The following is a 21,282-nucleotide window of genomic DNA, read 5'->3' as shown; positions in this document are numbered from 1 at the left end:
CAAAGTTACCAAAGAAAAAAAACAAAAACAAAGAAAATATCCACTGTTTATAGTTGGGATTCACAAGTACTGTTGGGAAGACCACTGTTTGCCCTGTACAAATGTGCTAGCAGCTACAGATTGAATGAAACCTAACAAATGGAAACATCTTGAAAGTGGACATGCAGAATTTGTTGGCAAGACAAGGGAATTTTTCCAGAGAAAACCAGATGCTTTTAACAAGCAAAAACAGACTTAAAAAAAATCTGTGGTATTAAAGAGATTGCTTGCATTATATAAGGTCGCTTACAGAATTGCTAAGTGTAAAAACCCTCATTCAAGTATTAGTGATACAACTACGGGTGTGGTCAAAATGGTAAATTGTATGCATGTAAAGCAGCTTAAAATAGTTCCACTTAAATATGTTTAGCATGATTGCACATGTATAACCTATATCAGATTGCCTGCTGACTTGGGAAGAAGGGAAGGAGAAAAATTTTGAACTCAATCTTATAAAAAATGAATGTTGAAAACAATCTTTACATGTAATTGGAAAAAATAAAATACTATTTACATAAAAATAAATAATAATTCCACTTGCAGATAATATGATAAGAACTGCCCATATGTTTGAAGAGCTTTGTGAGCAATTAATTGAGAAACTAAAATCTTATTCTGCATGGCAAGTGTATGAAGGAACAGATGTAGAACGAAAGATTCTCATTTGATTACATTCTCATTTGATTACATTATGTTGTTGAAAGTGAGGTTAGTGAAGATTTACTTTGCAAATTCAACGATGTCAATGCCACATGAAGAAAAATTTTCAAAAAAAAATTGCTTTATGTCACGGTTATAACTTCGGTTTGAATTGACAGACATGTAAGATGAACGCAGCCTAAAGAGGAAAGCACCATTAGTGTGTGAGTAGCTAAATTCCAAAGTTGACTTCTAGGAAAAGACGAGACCAGAGATGCAGGCCTTCCTGTGCCCTGAAAACAGTGAGAATGACCACATAACCACTTAGATCTCAATCGTTTGATACAAGAATACTACCATCAAGATAAAACCAGAGAGACAGAACTGTTTTCTGTTTTGAATATGGAATAGATGTGACCACAAATATGTCAAGTGCACTCAAGAAGAAAATTTTCATTTGGTTCAAAGGAAGCCAACACCCAGGGAACCAATACTGAGAACAAACAATAGTGTGAAGGCCAAGTTTGTTATCAAGAATTAAAATTCAAGAAGGAAAGCCACTCCCTCTTCTTTCTCTCTCTCTTTTCTAGCTTCTCCCCAGTCCTTAACAGAAAAGATACAGCCTTTTCTACAACATTCCATTTGGCTTCTTTAGATAAATAATAGTATCTAGAGTCTCTGTGGGACAGCCTAGTGAAACATGTTATAATGTGGGAGAATTGGGGGGGAGGGGAAGGGCAGCACCAGGCAGTTTGATCACATTGCCTACTTCATAGACAGTCACTTGTATCAAGAAACAATAATGAGAAGCTACATACAATTTTTCAAGTTATTACCAAGATTTACTTTATTCTAAGAGGTCCATTAAAAGGAAAGCTCTTTGTAAAATCTTATGTCATGAGAGTAGAGTGTAGGATACTTTTATGTTACTGCCAAACACTTTGGATTTCTTGTGTCAATAGGTTTTTTGAGCTAAAAGCAGAAATTGCCATTTTTCTTAGTAATAATAAATATGAAACAAATTAGTTTTATAACAAAAATATCTAAACAAAGTTTAGGAATTTGGATGATTTTTTAAAACTGAGCACTCTAAATAAGTTAATACCAAGTCCTTAAAATCATCCTCTGATGTAGAAAAATAAAATGATTGAACATATGAAAAAGAGCTGTATATAATAAATTTACAAAATCATATTTTGTTTCCTAATTTAAGAAATGCTTTTCCTGGAAATAAAATAGAAAGAAGTAATAACCTGCTTATTAATCTCATAATTTGTCTATAGAAGGAATTTTCACTATTTTGAAGACCTAGATACTTCTAAATATGAATGGATAAGGAATCCAGTTGCTGCAGACTAATATGATGCATTCCCACTTGAATAAGAACAAGATATAGACTAATTTTGTATATTGTGATGAAACAAGCAATTGAACTTGAAAATTTCATGTTTTGGCTGCAAATGAATAAAAACCCAAATGATACACATTTTACTACTGATTCCAACATCTTATCTGTGTAAAATGGGGTTTGTTACTATAAAGATAAAACATCAGTTTTGATTAATAATTGAAAAAGAATTACTGAAGTGGTCTCATCAATGACACCATGTTTGGAGAAAATAAGTGGCCCTAATCCAGCCTACTCATTACCCTAGTAATTATATTATTAGAGTTATTTTAAGTTATAAATAGGAAAATTTTCATGAATTTTATGACCAAATGCTATATTTTTGCATTTCTGTGAGCTATGAAAATGTGATGAACTCTTAATTTTATTGAATAAATATAAGATAAAAATATTTGTGCTAAATTATTTTCTGAAAAGTGTGGAAAAGGCAAAAAAAATAATTTTTGCTAGGAAGTGAGGAATTGCTACATAACTTGAGCTAAGGTTTCAGGACTGGTTTGTCAGGATTACAATCTTTAATCAGTGATACAAAAATGTAACAAACTACTTGAAAATGTTTGTAGAATTTAATTATTTACATCTAGTGTTTCTTTCTCCTCTCCACCCATTTTGTCCTCAACCTCTTGCCCCTCTCCTTTTACAGATGAATAAATTGAGCCCCAAAGAGGTTACTAGCCCAAGATCATACAGATAGTAAACATTCCCTTCCACCTTCAAATCTATAATGTTGTGATCTCTTTCATGTAAGCCCTTTGTTGGATTCCTTGACTTTGAGCAGATTTCAACTGACAGTTTCATGTATATTACATATGAGATGTTGGAATCTGGGATATCTACTCATCATCATATTGGCTGCTACAAACAGACCTATTTACTCTCTACTCTTCTGACCACTAGGGGAGAGAGCCAGAAAGACCTGGGTTCAAGTGCTGCCTCTGACACATAACTAACTAGTCACTTAACCTCTCAACACTCCAGGCCATTGGTCTTCAATGTGGGAGCTGTAGCCTATCCTCAAGGAGTAAAAGCCTGTAAGAGGGTGGGAAGATGGGTGGCCTCCCACCATCCCATACATAGCCAGTTATGGGGCTTTCCCCCAAAACAACCATGCCTACCTTTATCATCCAGCTCCTTCCACTTTCCCTCTACCTCCCACCCCATACACTTTTTAAGCTCCTGATCGCCCTTATTCTGATTCAGGCATTGGCTCCCAAAGGCAGCTGTAACCTAAACCAGACCCAGACACTGGGAGCAACAGCTGCCAGGTGCTATTAGGAAAGTTCCCTTCTCCCCCCCCCCCCAACTCAGCATATGTATTCCCGTCCTCCAAATCACCGCATGGTTAGAGTGAGCACCCCTTGGAGGTGGGCTCTGTGCTCCATGGTAGTGGCTGGTAAGAACCCTGGCTTTCTCCTTTCATTTTAGATTGGACAGGATGAGCCCAGCACGATGAACAGATGTGGATGGGTTGCTACCTATGGAAGGTCTTCTTACATTATATTTCCTCTCAAGCCTGCCCCTTTTCCTCTATTACTGTTCGGGTACTTTTATAATTGAAATCATCGGGTTCACTACTCTTCTTCACCCCACATATCCAGTCAGTTCCTATATCATGTCATCTCTACTTTTATATTTGGGATATTGGAAAGAGTAGTGACTCTGAAGTCAGAGTCCTGGGTTCAAATCCTATCCCTCTTGATTCTTACCTGTATGATCTTGGGTAAGTCACTTAACTCATTGTCCTTGTCTGTAAAATGAAGGCATCTGATGAGACTTCTGAGGCTCCTTCTAGGTCTAGAACAATGATCTCACATCTGTCCCCTTCTCTGTAATCACACAGCTGCTGGCCTGGTTCAGTCTCTTATCACCTTTTGCCTGGATTATGACTATAGCCTCTTAAATGGTTTTCCTGCCACAAGTTTCCCCTCTCTCTAATCCATCCTCTACTCAGGTGCCAAAATGATTTCCCTAAATATCTGACCATGTTCCTTCCCTACTCAGAAAACTCCAGTGGCTTCTCATAGACTCCAGGATCAAATATTATTTCATCTTTAAGTCAGTCTTTTCTATTTTATTTAAGTTTTATAATGTACATAATTATTAGTACAGCAGTCAATATATATAATTTATAAAATAGAAAGCTATGTAAATATTGGGAATACAGTCAGTTATTTTTTTTAACTGATGGGGTTTGTGTTCCAAACAAACTGCTGTAGTAAGTTGCTGCTTACTATAAGTAGTACAGTATATAACTGTATGTACTGCTGCTCTAGTAAGATCATAAGCTGCAGAAGAGGTGCTGGCCTGCACTGATAGCAGTTTCCCTATCAGTAGTTTTCTATACTAATGAAATCACAGGTCCAGTCCCTTTCCCTATTTTAAGGCACCATAGACTGGGCTCAAAGGTCCTTTTCTAGCTCTTAGATGATCTGATTCTGTAGTTCTCATCCTACTCTGCTCTGCAGTAATAATCACATTTATTGGATAGACTGGTTTAAAGATTGGCTGCATCCTGTTGTGGAGACTTGCTGAGTTCAAGTAATGACTTCATTTAAATACTCCTGTGACCATAAGCCAGTAGGTTTACCTTTAGAGTCATTTCTGTTTTAAAGCAATGTACTTAGCTACAGAGGTAGGAGCTTAAAAAAGGAGAATTAAGAAAGCCTTTCCAAGCAGAGGTGATGAAGACTGCACTGAGAGTTAGAAACTTCATCAGCACTTATTATTGATATAGGCATTGTCACTTTGTGCTGGGTAGATTGAGCAACCTCCTTCCTTTCCCCTCCAACTGTTAACTTCTGCAAGACGCCTTTCCTAAACCCTTTTAATTTTAGTACCTTCCCTCTATTAACTTTTTCCCTGTATATAATTTGTTTGTAAATAATTGTGTATTTTCTTCTCCATTGGAATGTAAGCCCTTGAGGGCAGGGCCTGTTTTTACCTTTCTTTGCATCCTCAGTGCTTAACTTAGTGCCTGGCTCTCAGTAGGTGCTTACTAAATGCTTCTTGAAATAGCTTTTTGTTCTGATGAGTATGGAACATAGGTCCAAGAGTGGTGTTGCTTTTTCTTCACCGTAATTTATTTATTACTTTTAGACTATTTCACAAGCACTTTTCCTCCTGGCTTACACCTACTGTTACTGAGGAGGTAGCTACCCTGCCCAGTGCTAAGTTTATTAGGCTGAGGGACTGGCTTGAATGTTTTAAGTGAGAAGGTTTTCTAGGAAGTAAGAGGATTGATCTCATAAAGGTTAGCTTGGAAATTCTCTCCCTTCTCATCTCCACCTCCTGGGCTTGGAGTCAGGAAGAACTGAGGTCAAATTCAGCCTCAGATACTTTCTAGCTATGTGATCCAGGGCAGATCACCTAGCCTCTCTGCCTTAGTTTCCTCATCTGTTAAACAGAGATAGTAATAGCCCATACCTCCCAGGGTTGTGAGGATCAAACGAGAGATTAATTGTACAGCACTTAGCACAGTGCCTGGTACATAGTAGGCACTATATAAATGTTCGCTATAATTATTATTAAATGTCTCAGCTGAAATACTACCTTAAGAAGCTTTTGCTGATGCTACTTAATCTTTGTGCCTTCCCTCCGAGACTGCCCCCAGTTTATTCTGTATAAAGGGTGTCCCAAAAGTCTTAGTGCATCCCCAATTGATAAATGGTCAAAGGATATGAACAAGCAGTTCTCAGATGAAGAAATTAAACCCATCTATAGTCATATGAAAAAATGCTCTAAATCACTATTGATTAGAGAAAGGCAAATCAAAATAACTCTGAGGTACCATATCATACCTATCAGATTGGCCAGCATGACATAACAGGACAATGGTAAGTGTTGGAGAAGATGTGGGAAAATTGGAACACTAACACATTGTTGGTGGAGTTGTGAAATGATCCAGCCATTCTGGAGAGCCATTTGGAAATATGCCCGAAGGGCTATAAAAATGTGCATACCCTATGACCCAGCAATATCACTTCTAGGTCTGTATCCCAAAGAGATCATACAAATGGGAAAAGGACCCACATGTACAAAAATATTGATAGCAGCTCTTTTTGTGGTGGCAAAGAATTGGAAATTGAGGGGATGCCAATCAATTGGGAAATGGTTGAACAAGTTGTGGTATATAAATATAATGGAATACTATTGTGACATAAGAATGATGAGCAGGCAGACTTCAGAAAAACCTGGAAAGACTTGTATGGTCTGATGCTGAGTGAAGTGGACACAACCAGGAGAACATCGTACACAGTAACAGCCACGTTGTGTGATGACTAATATTGATAGACTTAGCCCTTCTCAGCAGTGCAAGGATCTAAGACATCTCCAAAGGCCTCATGATGGAAAATGCTATCTACATCAAAAGAAAGAACTATGGAGTTTGAATGCAGATCGAAGCATACTATTTGCTTTTTTTTTCTTCTATTTTGTTTTGTTTCCTCTTTCTGGTGGTTCCTCAGTTGGTTCTAATTCTTCCTTATAACGTGACTGATGTGAAAATATCCTTAAATGGAATGTATACGTATAGCCTATATCAGATTACAGGCCATCTTAGGGAGAAAAATTTAAAACTCAAAAGCTTATGGAAGTGATTGTTGATAAATCAAAATAAACTAAGAAAAAGAAAAAAAGTCGTAGTGCAATTGTTAAAGTATTAACCACTTTTGGGTAATAAGACTTCAGGGACTTCCTGCATCTCTTGTTTGCAGAGTTACTGTTTGCATGTCGTCTCCCCCTTAGGACCGGGGCTCCTTAAGAGCAGGGACTGCCTTTGGCTTTTCTTTGTCATCACTAGCCCTCAGCGAGCAGCTTTGAGCCTGGTACCTAGCAGGCGCTTAATGAATGCTGACTGACTGACTGCGGCAGCTGTAAGGAATCCTTGGCTGGAGCAAGGGGCTCCTCGTCCGTCCCGGACTCCGGACTCCGCCTGGGAAGGTGCGGGAGGCCTGTCCCTTTAAACTTCTCCTGGGGGGCGGGGCGGGGCTCTCTTCCGGCGGACCGCGCGCCCGCCCGGGGGTGGAGAGGTGGGGGGGGGGAGAGTGAAAACAAAGAGGGCTCGGTCGGCGGAGAGCGGACCAGACACTCTTCGGGAGTCTCGCGCGTGTGCCGCCCCGCCCGCGCCGGGTTTTTCTAGGAGGGGCCGGAGAGTCGCTCGCGCGCGCGCATTGCGGCCTAGTCCGCTCGGGACGCGGCGGCCGCGCGGCCGAGGGGCTGTCGCGCCGGCGCTCTGAGTGCGGGCCGGGTGGGCGGGGAGGCCAGGTAGGTGAGAAGGCGGCGAGGAGGGGGGGTGCGGCTCAGCGCGACTCCCGGACACCCCGCCTGGCGCCCGCCGGGAGGGGGGAGGGCGGTCGTTTGAGGGGCTAGGAACGCGGGGGGGGGGGGGGGGGGGGACGGCGCGAGGAGGCGGTGAGCGAGTCCGGGAAGCGCGGGCTCAGCGGCTCTTTCCTGTTGTGGCTCTGGGATGGGAGGAAGGAAGCGCCGGCTGAGCCTCGCGGTCACTGGCTCGGCGGCGGCGGCGGCGGCGAGAGGCGTAGCCGAGAGGAGGAGGTGGAGGCGAAGGCGGAGGCGGCGGCGGCTGCCCGGGCTGAGGCCGAGGAGGCGGAGCGGCGCCTGAGCAGCTGGCGGAGGAAGCGGCTGCGGCCGTAGGACTGCGGGGCCGGGAGCGCCGAGGAGCCCGAGAAGCTGCTCCGAGGGGCGGCGCCTCCACCGCAGGTACGGCGGCGGGCTGCGGCGCCCGGGTCACGGGGCGGGGGCGGGAGCGGGAGCGGGCGGTGGCGGGCCGGGGCAGCCCCCTCCCCTCTTCCCTTTCCCTTCCCCGTCCCCCTCCCCCCCAGGGGCGGGGGCCAGGTAGTGGTGTCCGAGAAGGAGGGAAGAAAGGGGCAGCCCCCATGTCCCCGGCGCTTCGTGGGCTCGGCTGCCGGTGGTGTGTCGTGGAGACCCTGGCTTCCCGGGCGGGCGGGGGGGGGTCTCGTCCTGCCGGCCCCCCCCCCCGACGTTGGGGGCAGTCCCGGAGCAGTTTTCTTTGTTTTTGTTCGACCTCCGCGGGGTGGTGCCGGCTGGGATCGGCCGCTGCCGCCGCCTTTGACAGCCAGGAAAAATAGCCCGAGTCCGAATGCTCCTCCCGCTCCCCGAGGGCGGGCTCAGGTGCAGGGTGACGGTCACCAAACAACATTGTTCCCCCTCCGAATCTGGGAGATGTCGCGCCTTGCTGGGGGGCAGACCGGTTTACGAGATTGGGTTCTTTTTTTTGGTGGGGAGGAGGTGGGAAGAATCTTCTTTTGTCATGAGATTAAGGAAGTTTCTCTTGTGTAGCTATACGTGTATACCACAGGGAATGTTGAGGATTCTTGGTCGAGGAAGTTTATCGCTACATCTCTGCTTATCTCTGTTTTCTCTCTTTTGGGACCAGAAGTAAAAACATTTTCTTTTGGAAGAGTGAATATATGTGGCTGTAAGGAATACTCTTTCAACTTGGGGCAAGCTGCCGGGAATATTAATATTTAAAGTACTGGATATGGTCATTTTAATCGTCAAAGGAACTGTTTTAAGTTGATTTACGTTACAATTCGTGTAGAAATGTGGAAAAGCCAATGCAACCCCCCCATTTAGATTTGTATTTTAATTCACAGCATTAGCGGGCACTTTAAGGGGGTTTGGTTACTTGTGAATTTAGGTAAATCGCTTAACCTTCCTGGGCCTCAGTTTCCTTACTTGCCAGATGAAGGTATTGAATTAGATGGCCTCTCAGGTCCTTTTCTAGTTCTTGAGCAGTGATTCTTTGTTTTTATACTTTGTATTGCTGAGCGCACTAACTTTGAGTAAATGTTTGTTGACCAATTTGCTTTCCTTTTGACAAGTTGTATAAAATTCAAGTTCTGTGTCCAAAAATATTAAAGTAAGCATTTTGCCTAAAAATTAACATATACATTTTTATGTAATCCATCAATCCCTACTTAAAGCCAAGTATTATAGGAGAATTCAAGGAGGCAGCGGTCACTGACCTTCTGGAACTTTGTTTAGCTGGATAATAGGCCATACAAGTATAATAAAGGTAACCATGTCTGTATGATTATACAAGTAAATATTCAATCTTTTGAATAAAGTAGGCCATATTTGTTTTAAAGTGTTAAATTCTTTACCAGCTTCTGGTGCCCAGATGCTTGATATACTAGTTTAACCTAGCTCACTGCTTAGGGGGAAAAAAGGAGAAATCTGAAATCCCTACAGTATAGAAACTGGTTTTAATTTCACTTCAAAAGTTCTTACTAAGACTTATTATTTCTGTAACAGTCAGGTCTAACTAAGCCAGGAAGATAAATTGTTTATCTTGTCATTTGCCTCTTTGAATATGATCAGATTAAGTTGTGAATTGACAAATGTTGATAAAAGTAAAAATTAAGAGCCGTCTCTACTAAAAGCAGAAAGGACATCACTGTAAATAATTGGAGGGGGATATGGACAGTCAGTCAACAATCATTTATTAATCAGCTGTGTGGTAGGCACTGTCCCAGCAGAGATGGGGATACAAAGACAAAAAAGTCTGTCTTCAGGACGGGTCAGGAAGAAAATATGTACATTAGATACGAAATAGTTTTAGGGAGAATACATTAGCGGCTAGGGAAATCAGCAACGGCTTGTAAAAAAAGGTGATACTTAAACTTGAGCTTTAAAGGAGACTAAGGTTTCTGAGAGATGGAGATAAATGTTAGTTATTATTTTTTTATTATTTATTTTTTATTATTATCTAGTGCTTACTCTGTGCCAAGATCTGTGCTAAGTGCTTTATAATTATCTCATTTGATCCCTACAACAACCCTGGGAGGTAGATGCTGTTATTGCCCTCATTTTACAGATGAGGAAACTGAGGCAAACAGGTGAAGTAACTTTCCCAGAGTCACACAGCTCGTAAACTTTGATTTGAACATGGTCTTCCTAACTCTAGGACCTGGGTTCTTTCCACTTTGCCACCTAGGCATAGAGAACCCTTAGGGAGGTGGGAGATGGAGTGTTCTGTATGAGGAACAACAAGAAAAACACTGTGTCTGAACCAGAGTGTTTGGAGGGAAATAATGTATAATGAGGCTGTCAAGGTTGGTCAGCACCAGGTTGTTTAATGACATAGTTGTACCTGTAATTAAGGTAGTAACAATAAATCTGTGCTAATTACTTATGCTGCCAATATTGGTAATGAGTGAAACGCCAGAGTTGGACACTGGGTGAAGGGGGAAAGGGGCTACCAGAATATGTTTGGTTTACTTCTTGTCTGTACAGGCTTCATAGGATTATAGTTGTAGAACTAAAAAAGACCCTGAAAACTATGTAGTTCAACCCTGTCGTCATTTTATAGAAAGGAAACTGAGGCCCAGCGAGGTTGAGTAATTTACTTCATGATGTCTCACAACTGGTAGTTTTCAGAAGTAGGTTTTGACTTAAGTCAGTTTTTTTAGTTAAACTACCTAATATTTTTTGAGTAGATGCCAGATAATAGAAACATATATTACACCAATAAAAATAAGGTGAGCATTTTAATGAAAGCATATTAAATTAACCTCATTTCTTGCACAATAACTGCTTATTAATTCTTTTGAGAATCCATTGACAGATAAGAATATCCTAAAGCCAGGATTTGTCACCTTTCCCCACAGTGCCTGGCACATAGTAAGCACTTAATAAATACTTGCAATGACTTTGAGTTGTATGTGGAAGATGGAGGGATATCCATCCACAGCTGATATGAATGGACCCTTCTTTGTTCCCCTTCACACTGTGGGAATATTTTTATCACTTCTCCCAATTTTTCTATAGCAGCTGTGCAGAGGAGAGATAGTTGCCAACTTTTTAAAGAAATTTACCTTTGAACTTGGATTATTCAATGTCAGAACATACTTTTTTTTTTTAAGTTATGGGTCAAGCTTACATTTGAAATAGTCTGACATTTTATTTAATGATGTATCAACAAATGAAGGTAAATTAAACTAGCATACAATTTTATTCATAATAACTATTAAACATGGTCCAGTTTTCAATTGCAACAGAAAATTTCTACTCTAAAAATGCCTTATTGAAATATACCGTCATCCATGTAAATTCAGTGATTGCAAACTTGACATAATTTACTGTTTGTCTCATTTTCATTCTTAAAAATCTAACTGCAAATAAAAATGTTTGGCTACCTGAAGTTGAAAGAATTTAGTCAAGACAAGAGGAAATTTATTCATTGTGTTAATTGCTAGTTCAGTGCCAGCTGCTTAAAATGAATTTAACTTTCCATTATCCACATGGTAGACTATCTGTATGTACCAGCTGGTCCTGTGGATGCTTTTATTACATGCACATAATCATACATTAGTTTTCTCCCTTTCCTTTTACTGAATCACAAAGGATTCACTTTATATTCTTTGTTTTAAGACTCGGTGCTATTTTATTGGAGTTAAATTTTGATATAGTAAATCCATTGATAGAAATCAAATCTTTGTGACTTAGGTATATATACTTGATATTCCTTTGTATTGTGAAATAGCAAGTGAAATAATGAGCTCAATTGGGAAAGAAGAGAAAGGGGTTACTGCTACCACTTATTTATTTATTCCCACTTAAATATTTTTTGTGTATTTGTATTTTGATGAATGATCAAGCTGTTTGAAGTGAGGTGGTCTATGAGCATTAAAATAAACTTAATAATAGAACAAAAGAACTCTATAAAGGGCTCAACTAGAATACAATCGGTTATAGTTATAGACAAATTGATTTGTGCTGAGCAGGATCTGGGTATATTAAAATCCTGATGAAGAGATCTCAGTAATTTGACATACTGGGAACTCTCCAGCATACAATGTGATGGAATAATAAAAGCTAACATTTATTGGTGCTTTCAGATTCGTAAAGAACATAAGGGATCTAATTTGGTTCTTAAAGCAACTCTGAGGTAGGTGCTATTATTAGACTCATTTTACAGATGAGGAAATAGGCTAAGAGAGCTATAAGAGACTTGTCCAGGGTCACATAGCTAGTGTCTGGAAAAAAGATTTGAACTCGGCTCATCCTGGCTCTAGCATTCTTTTTACCAAACTACTAAATTGTATCAGAGTGATGCACATTTTCCTGAAATAAGAAGCACGTGCTAACTTAATATAACAACAAGTCTATATAAATTAGATCTGGAATTTTGAGAGAGAGAGAGGGAAGCAAAGAAATATATAACCATATCAATCAAGATTATTTCTTGGTGTGATTTAAGAGTAGGAAACATAGTCTGCCTTATTTGGCATCCAGTTTAACAAGCTCCAGGTGTTCTCTCTTTGCCCTTAAGTAACCTGGCCACAGGAACAACTTTAGTTTACTTGCATGCAAAATGACTATTCCAATGCCAGTAATCATCTCATTTTCAGTTATTAATATCTGCTTCTCATAGGTGTCAGCAGTTTCTGAAGGGAGCTTTCCCTAACACTTAATTCTCATTTTCCTTTACACATTTCCCCGCCTTCAAAAAAGAAATAATATATTATTACTATAGTGTTCAAGAGCATTGTGCTCTGTGGGTATTGGAGAGTTTGCTCTAAGGGGATGGTGTTGTGTTCCTGACTGAGCTTCAGATATGTATGGGGTGGGGGGTGGGGGACTTAAGAATGTAAATACCAGATACCTTCCACTGCCAGCGCACTAGCCATTACTTAGCATGTAGCACCAAAACAATAATCTGCAACAAATCCTTTCCCACATAACCTGCCATTACTAACATATTTTCTTCAACTAGATTCAAAAGGAAAATGTCTTGGGGAATGTATGGGATTTCTGCACTTATATTTTAGAAGATTATTAATCTTAACAAACTCATATGCTCACTCTGTCTTTATCTCTTTTCTTTCCTGGCCCACCCAGAATCCACCTAGAGCAAAAATGGTTTCTGTCCCTTTAAAAGGGTGGGTTTCCCTCCTCAAATACTGTATTCAAGAACTAGGACATAATTTGGAATAAATAACTAGTTTACTTGTAGCATTAGATAGCATGGTTACAAGTAGAACATTTCTTTCTGTTTGAGGCTGTAGTAACACTACAGCTGGGAGGGTACTAGGACCCTTTTACTTTCCTTTCCCTCTGCTAGTGCCGTTTGGAAGAGTAATGAAAAAAAAGTTTTCAGATGGACAGTGCAGAGTAGTTGGTGAGAATGGGTGGTAGTCTCTACTTATGAGGCACCCTCATGAGTAGGGAAGGGGACAGTTCTGACCTATCCTCTGCTATTTTACACCACTTAGCTTAGCTTAGCCACTCTCAACAGTCTCTGGCTTGCATCTGGTTAGCCACCTCACCTTAGCTTCAGCTCCTCATATTGTCTCTGTTCCTAGGTTTACAATCTTCAAGGAAAGGTTTTTTTTAGGGTGCTTTCTGTCCCATTTCCTGGATCCCCAGGCTACTATAACCAGTTATAGTCAAAATGGATTGTGTTCAATGAGTCCTCCTTAATGAAACCATCTTAGTAGCCAACGGGAGCAGAAGGCATTTTGACTCCAGAAGTTCTCTTTAAGCTGTTGATTCTTTCTTCTTGCTTATCGATTTCCAGAGGAGGGGCAGACTGTACCTCCAGATGAGGATTTCGTTAAAATTCAAATTCTTAAACTCTTAATAATTTGGAGTGCCAAGAAATAGAAATCAGATTGGCTTGTGTTTATTATTTTAATAATGAAGTGTTCTTTTTCTCTGTAAAGAGCAGTTTCTATACTTCGATCTTCTGGAAATTATGAAAACAGATATAGCACGATGCTATCCCAATTGCAGCCCTTCTTTCCTGTTCCTCTTGCATTGAACTATTTGAGCAACAGATATTTGTTGATGTAGATTAATTGTATTTTGATATAGGGAATAGAAACTAAACTTATGATTTCAATGGTATAGAGCGAGAAAACTACGTACCAGTGAAGGTTGGCACTTTTTCTTCAACTCAGCACAGAGAGATTAAAAAACTTACCTAGAGTCAGGCAGCCAGGAAATGTCAGAGACAGGAGCTGAACTCAGGTCTTTCTGGCCCCAATGTACCCTCTCTATCTGCTACACTAAGCTGCAGTTATATGTTATCTGGTCCGACCCAGCCTCATTTTATAGAATAGGAAACTGAGGCTCAGAGAGGTGGTGACTCATTCATGGTATGTAGTAGAACTAGAATTTGTATCTAGGTCCTCTGACTCCAATTGAGTGCTCTTTTCCATTACAGCAGGAAGCCTCTTGAATGCCAACAACTTCAAAGGCAGTATTAGTGCCATGAAAGAGGTAAAGTCAAAGAATATATGTAGAAGTTGACAAGAAAAGAAACTTCTATCAAAGGTGATCTAGCAAAGCTTCCTAAAGGAGGCATTTGCCATTTGACCTGATCATTAAAGTACTGGTAGGAATTTAATAGGTAGCGGAGAGGACACATTCTAGCCTGTTGAGCATTAAGCAACAAGACGGAAATAAGTCTGAAAATCTAAGTTAAGACTGTCTTTTCTCTCTCTTTTTTTTTCTTTTTTTCTTTTGTATTGTTTTATGTGCCAGTTCTCTTCTGTATTGCTGAGGGCCTACTGTTATGAGTTGATTGCAGTTGTAGTTGAAAATTACAAGATGATTAGCAAATTATTATTTATCTTCAGTTGATATAGAAGATATATTTTTGTTATCCTAATATAGTATTTTAATAGTTTTTTTTAAAAACCTGATGATATATAGATTTGAACAGATATGTAGAAGAATTAAATGCAAATGTTCTTACTGACAAAGACAAACTACCTTTGAAATGAATATATGAGGGTTATGGGGGGTGACTTGGGCTTAGGTCTTACCTGTAAGGATCCAACTATAGGAAATAGACAGCTGAAGTTAGTTCAGAAAATAAAACTTTTATTTATCAAAACTCTCTAGGAAATGACTTCTTACATAAAGTAAGGTATACTTCTTTCAGAGATTGCATATATAAGAAATTATAGTTTTATGCTGTCAGAATTCAGAGTAGTTCACTCTTAACAACTTCTCTAAATTAAGAAATTATACCTGAAGATTCAGTACATGGGCAAGGGGGAGAATTTGGAACAGAAAAGTTTTTAAAATTGAATTAGAAAAAAAAAAGGAAAAAAATCAGAAAAATTCAATACATAGAATTCAAGCCTATATAGCTTTGTTTTATTGTATGTGCTATATGATTTGTTAATTTAGCGTTTACTTTGAATAATTTTCTTTGCCATGGTTCTGAATCTCTCTTCAGCTCAGATCATTTAGCTACTAGCCAAATAAAAAATGTTATTTTCCTATGGAAAATATTGAAGGAGAGGGAGGACTTTATACCAGCTGAACATCATAAATCAGTTAAACCATCATCTTGTGTTTTTTCCTTTCACATTATGCCTCCCCCAAAACACACACTCTCATACAACTTGCCCATGCTTTCTTTTCATTTATATTTGATGACTTATTTTGGTAGAGAGAATTTTAAAATCCCAGAAAGGAAAAGATTTGTTAAAAGTTATGTCATATATCTTATCTAGTTGGTGGGAAAAGGTCACTATTTTTTCCTTAGGTGAATGCATTTACTATTTTAGGATGACAATGGGAAAAGAGAATTTAATATATAAGAATTTACATTAAAAACAACTCTTCAGGAAACCATCTATTCCATTATATTAGATGTGCATTTATATTGTTGTAGTTGTTGACCTGAGAGAATTATACAGTAAGAAACTGACTAAACTGATTTGAGTCAACATGAGACTAAATGAAATCTCAGCTTCTAGATATAGTGACCCACTGCCCTTAGAATTATACACTCCATTTTCCCAGTTTTTTAATGCACTGAGCACTGGGGGGAAAGCACAAGTATCACTTCATGACTAAAGAGCTTTTTTTTCACCATCTGGATAAGAGAAATGCTTAGGTAGAAACAGATGCTCAGTGTTAGCCAAGGGCTGGTCTGAAGTTATTCATTATCAGACATCTTTTCTACTTTACCAACCCCAAGATTTCAAGTTCTGTTTTTAAAAAGATTCCACTTGAAATCAACTTCCATGAAGTTACATGCCTAAGCAGGTTACTGCTGTAGTAATCCTGATTCCATGCTTTGGGTCAAACAGAACAAGTCTGTTTGTCTTTCACATAAGCGACAGACTTAAATCATGTTCTTTCTGAAACATGGCACATAGTGTCAAATTCAGTTGATAGGTTAGTTTAGCAAAATTACTTCTTTTTTTTTTCATCTCTTTGCTCTCTGGTTAAATAGGTTGGCTCCCTGGGTAAGAGAGGAGGGTTGGGGGATATGTTAGAATGAATTAATAAATGAAAAAAGCATTTATTAAGCATTTGCTAAGTGTCAAGATCAGTTAAAGGCAAAGTGGAGCTATAAGGGAGTATCCATGTCTCTACTGATTTGATTATGGTTCAAGAACTGAAAAAAGGTGTGGGAAGGGGGCAGAAAAGCTGGTGAGATAACTAAGGAGTAAAATGAAGCATGATTGGGCCTCCCTAGAAGATAGTGGGCCAGGTGAGGGATTTGCCAGTGGGAGAGGTGATTAGGATAAGGAGAGTGATTGTTAAGTTTTCCAGGGCATGATCTTCTGTCTCATTTGGAATTTCTGTTTGGAAATGTACACGATGTGTGTATGTAATGCATTGTACATAATGTATGAATGTAAATGTACATAAACCCAAAATATATGAGCTCTCACCATATTGATTGCTGTCCTCATCCTAGCCACCCTCTTCTAAAGACACTCTCCAGCCTTTCAGTGCCTTTCCTAAACAGTGGTGAACAATACTAAACACAATATAACAGATGATATTCAATCAGAGCAGCATTCAGCCTTTACCCACTCCTTAGGCCTCTCTTTCAATGCAGCCCAAGATCCCCTTAGCTTTTTTGACTGTCATCACACTGCTGTCTTAGGTTGAGCTCGCATTCCATTAAAACTCACAAATATTTGTAAAACTATCCCTCCCCTGTTGACACTGAGCAAAATTCCCAGTCATATGCTACAGATGAATATAGTTTATAGTCTCCTACCTAGCCAGTACAAATTTTATTCTAACTAAAATCTGGTAGTTTAAGAACATTCAACATCAATGAAATTTTTACTCAGAGTATGAACTAGTTATGCAGGGTGTCCTCTAGAGTTGAATTGGAGGTTTGAGGAATTACCCTGAGCTGATAGCCATTGCTAAGCCTTGCTTTTTAGACAGCTTTATTTTTAATTACCAAAGTGAATTGAAACATATTTGGAATTTTCTTCCATTCAAGAAGGCTTAGTCAGTTTTCCAATTCCTAATGTTAGCCTAAGGACAATGCCTAGATATGGTGTATTTATTTCAAATTATTCCACTTACAATTCTACTTTACATGTTTACTGTATACTCTGCAACCTGAGAAAATGGCCATATGCAGTGAAACTATCAGGATATAAAATGTATGCCCTTTTTTTCTTAAATTTAAAAATGTATATAATTCATTAAATGTTTTTAAGAGTACATGTGCACTTTGAAAAAGCACACTAGGAGAACTCTTGATGGAGTGCCCTACAAATTGTATCTTACTCCATTTGGGATTTTAATGCTCCTTTGTAGTAGTTTTGTTCTGTTTGTCCTTAATCATATTTTGTAAGCTGTTCTAAGACTTTTTCATTTGTCCCTGCGAACATAATTCCAAATCACTCCTCCACATCCTAGATGTACGTATACTATCCTAGCTTTAAATTTTGCTCAGAAGATCCAAGGCATCTGAACAATTTACTGATTTCGCCTTATCTCCAAATCCAAATCTCTATAGAATTTTAGTTGGTAGAGACTTTAGACTATGCAGTGCAACCTATACCTGAAAAAGAATCCCTTCTACAGCATCCCCAACAAGTGATTTAGTCTCTTGAAGATTTCCAGGGAGCAGAACCTCATCAGATCTCATCTGTTTTGTGTTCCATTCTGGGCACCATGGTTTAAAAAAGATATTGAAAGACTGGAGAATATTCAGAGAAAGGAGGCCAGGATGGTGAAGAGCTTTGAACTTATGACAGGAGGATTGGTTGAAGAAACTAGGCATGTTGAGACTAAAGAAAAGAAGACACCTGATAGCTGTGTTCAAGAATAGTAGTGAGTCATGTGGAGGGGGTATTAAATTTTTCTGTTTGGCCACTGAAAGCGGAACCAGGGTGGATGTTGCAAGGAGGCCAGTAAAGACTTTGTCAGGAAGAACTTCCCAACAGTTAGAGTTACTAAAAAATGGAATGGGCCACAAAAGGTAGTGGACCTTGTTGAGTCCATCTACTCTGCCACCATTATACCTCTCCAGGTTTTCAAGCAAAAACAACACTTGTCAAGTATTGTAGTGGGGATTCCTTTATGTATGTTAGATTAAATGACTGCTTAGGTCCCTTTCAACTCTCAAAATTTGTGATTCTGGGGGCAAGCTAGGTGACGCAGTGGATAGAGCACCGGCCCTGCAGTCAGGAGGACCTGAGTTCAAATTTGGCCTCAGACACATAACACTCACTAGCTGTGTGACTCCGGGCAAGTCACTTAACCCCAAGTGCCTCACACACACACAAAAATTGTGATTCTGTGACTTGCCATCTTATAAAGTTGATTTTTTAAAAATCTAAATGTAAGACCATATGCACCCTTATTGGAATTTCATCATCTTCAGCTCATTATTCTAGCTTGTCAGTATCTCTTTGGATCCTTATTCTGTCATCCTCAGGATATTACCTATCTCTACCTACTTTGTGCCATGTTGAGAAGGATGCCTTCTGGCTTTACTCAAATCATAAGAAAAACATCATGAATCGCACAGGGCCACACACAGATCCTTGGAATATTCCACTGGAAATGTTCTCCCAGTTTGATATCTCTCTACTGATGGCTACACTTTCAGCCCAGGCATTTAATCAATTCCAAATTCTTCTAATTATATCTTCATTTAGCCCATCTCTCCGTCTTTATCACAAGAATAACATGAGATACTTTTATGAAATGCTTTTTAAATATATAGGTGTAAATGATACAACCTTCTCTTGATTTTCCAGTTTAGTAACCCTGTCAAAAAAAGAATTAAGGTTAGCCTGGCATAACCTGTTCTTCTTGGAACCATACTGGTTCTTTGTAATGACCACTTCCTTTCCTGGATGTTCAGTAATCATCTTTTTAATAATATACATTGTATAATAGTATCATATGGTAGGTCATAGGCAGTCCCCTCCCCCTCATTTTCATTTAAATCCATTTTTACTAGCTAGACTCAAGGCAATTACAGAAATACATTATATTGGTTCCTTTTTTTTTCTTTGTCAACAGTTATTTCCTACCCTGGTTTGTGACCATGAAAAACCATTAAGCAAAAAACATTAGATACCACCATATCTGAGAGTATGCCCTAGTAGTCACCCCCTTTCTTTCATGAGAAAGGAATTATGTTTCATTATAATATCTCCTTCAGGATCTTCTGGTTTTTCACTTATTCAAATGAGTTTTTCATTTACATGTATAATGGTGCATATTGTTCTTAGTACTGCTTATTTTTCTCTATATCAGTTTATATAAAATTTCTCACATCTGTCTTAAATCTCATAATTTTTATGGCATAAATGATATTCCATTACATTCATGATGGGGTTTTGTTGTTTGTTTGTTTGTTTAAAGCCATTCCCCAAGTTAGTAAGGGATAACTTTGTTTCTAATTCTGTGCAGCTACAAAAACTACCCAAAGAGTATTTTGTGTATTTTTTGTTTCTGATTTTGATTTGTTCAGGATATATGCCCAATCAAAGAGTTCCTGGGTCGTAGGCTATGTACAATTGAGTCACTTCCCTTGCATAATTCCAAATTGACATAAAGAAAAATTGAAACACTTTACAACTCTGTAAACATTGCATGTGTGTGCCTGCCTTTCTATAGCCCTTCTGATGTTGACTTTCCATCTTTTTGTTGAAACCTGAGAGTGGTTTTAATTTGCATTTCTCTTCCTGTTAGTGATTTGGAGCATGTTTTCATACTTTCATTTTATAGCTTGCAGTTCTTTGAAAATATGGTTCATACCCTTTGACTAGTTATCATTTGCAGAATGGCTTTTAGTCAATTCCTGGTAAAATTTAGATATTAGACTTTTCAATATTTGATGCAATTATTTTTCCCACTGTACTGTTTCTTTTCTAGTTGTCTTCATTGATTTTATTTGTATTAAACCTTTCTGATTTTGCAAAGTCAAAATTATCTCTTTATATTCTCCTCTGTCCTTTGTTTAAGAATTCTCTCCTAGGCATGGTTGTAAAATGTAAGCGTAAGATGTTGGCTTAAGCCTTTGTTCCAAACTGCTTTCCAACTTTCTATCAGTTTTTATTTAAAAAACAAAAATAAAAACAAAACAGAAAGCTCTTTACCCACTCCCTTACTTTATCTTGTTGGGCTTATCAAATACTAAACTATTGTTTCCATTTTTTTTTCTGGTTTTATTTACACAGTCTGTTCCATTGATTTATTTCTCTGTTTAAAATACCAAGTACCAAGGAGTTTGGGTGACCTGCTTTATAATTTTAATATGTCACAAAACCCTTTCAATAAAAGATATCGAAATAACTGGAGAAGTATTGTTTGTGGTTAGGCTGAGCCAATATAAAAATGATAGTACTCAGTTAATTTATTAAGTGCCATGCCAGTCAAACTACAACAAGATTACTTTATAGAACTAGAAAAAAATAACAATTCATTTATAGGAACAAAAGATCTAAAATCTCAAGGGAATTAATGTAAAAGAGTAGAAAAGAAAGGGGACCTGATAGTACCAAATCTTAAACTCTCACACACTCTCTCTCTCTATCTTTATATATATATATATATATATCTATCTATCTCAAAGCCATAATCATTAAAGCAGTTTTATATTGTTTAAGAAATAGGATGAACATTGGAACGGATTGGCCACAGTGTGTATAGAAACAAACAGGCGCATAGTCTCGTGATCCCATCCAAAGATCCTAGCTTATTGGGGTAAGAGCTCATTATTTGGCAAATGATATAAAGTAGTCTGGCAAAAATGAAGTAGAGACCAAGACCTCTGTATAACAGTATAAACTCCAAATGGGCACATTAATTAGACATAAACTGTGATATAAATTAAAATAACAAAAGATTACCTGTCAGATTTATGACTACATGAAGAATTCATGGCTAAGCAAGAAATAAAGACTGTCACAGTAGGT

General features: G+C 38.7%; 1 protein-coding gene across 6 annotated transcripts in view; it reads left to right on the top strand.

Annotated features, from left to right (window-relative positions):
* The window catches only part of RNF38 (ring finger protein 38), a 199,315-nt gene that overhangs the window by 113,754 nt on the left and 64,279 nt on the right, over positions 1 to 21,282 (top strand). The window contains exon 1 of one of the 6 annotated variants that reach the window (XM_027859051.1): positions 7,718 to 7,801. The exons of 4 other annotated variants lie outside the window; for them this stretch is intronic. The gene's annotated coding sequence lies outside the window, so the exon portion shown is untranslated. Of the gene's footprint in view, positions 1 to 7,717; positions 7,802 to 21,282 lie in introns of those variants that run through there. One more of the 6 variants, XM_027859053.1, reaches the window with a different exon arrangement.

The sequence above is a fragment of the Vombatus ursinus genome, unplaced genomic scaffold, assembly GCF_900497805.2.
Source record: "Vombatus ursinus unplaced genomic scaffold, bare-nosed wombat genome assembly UNPS02014158.1, whole genome shotgun sequence".
NCBI classification, from domain to species: Eukaryota; Metazoa; Chordata; class Mammalia; order Diprotodontia; family Vombatidae; genus Vombatus; species Vombatus ursinus.
The sequence above is the reverse complement of the archived record's forward strand: the minus strand, read 5'-3'. Positions and strand labels throughout refer to the sequence as shown.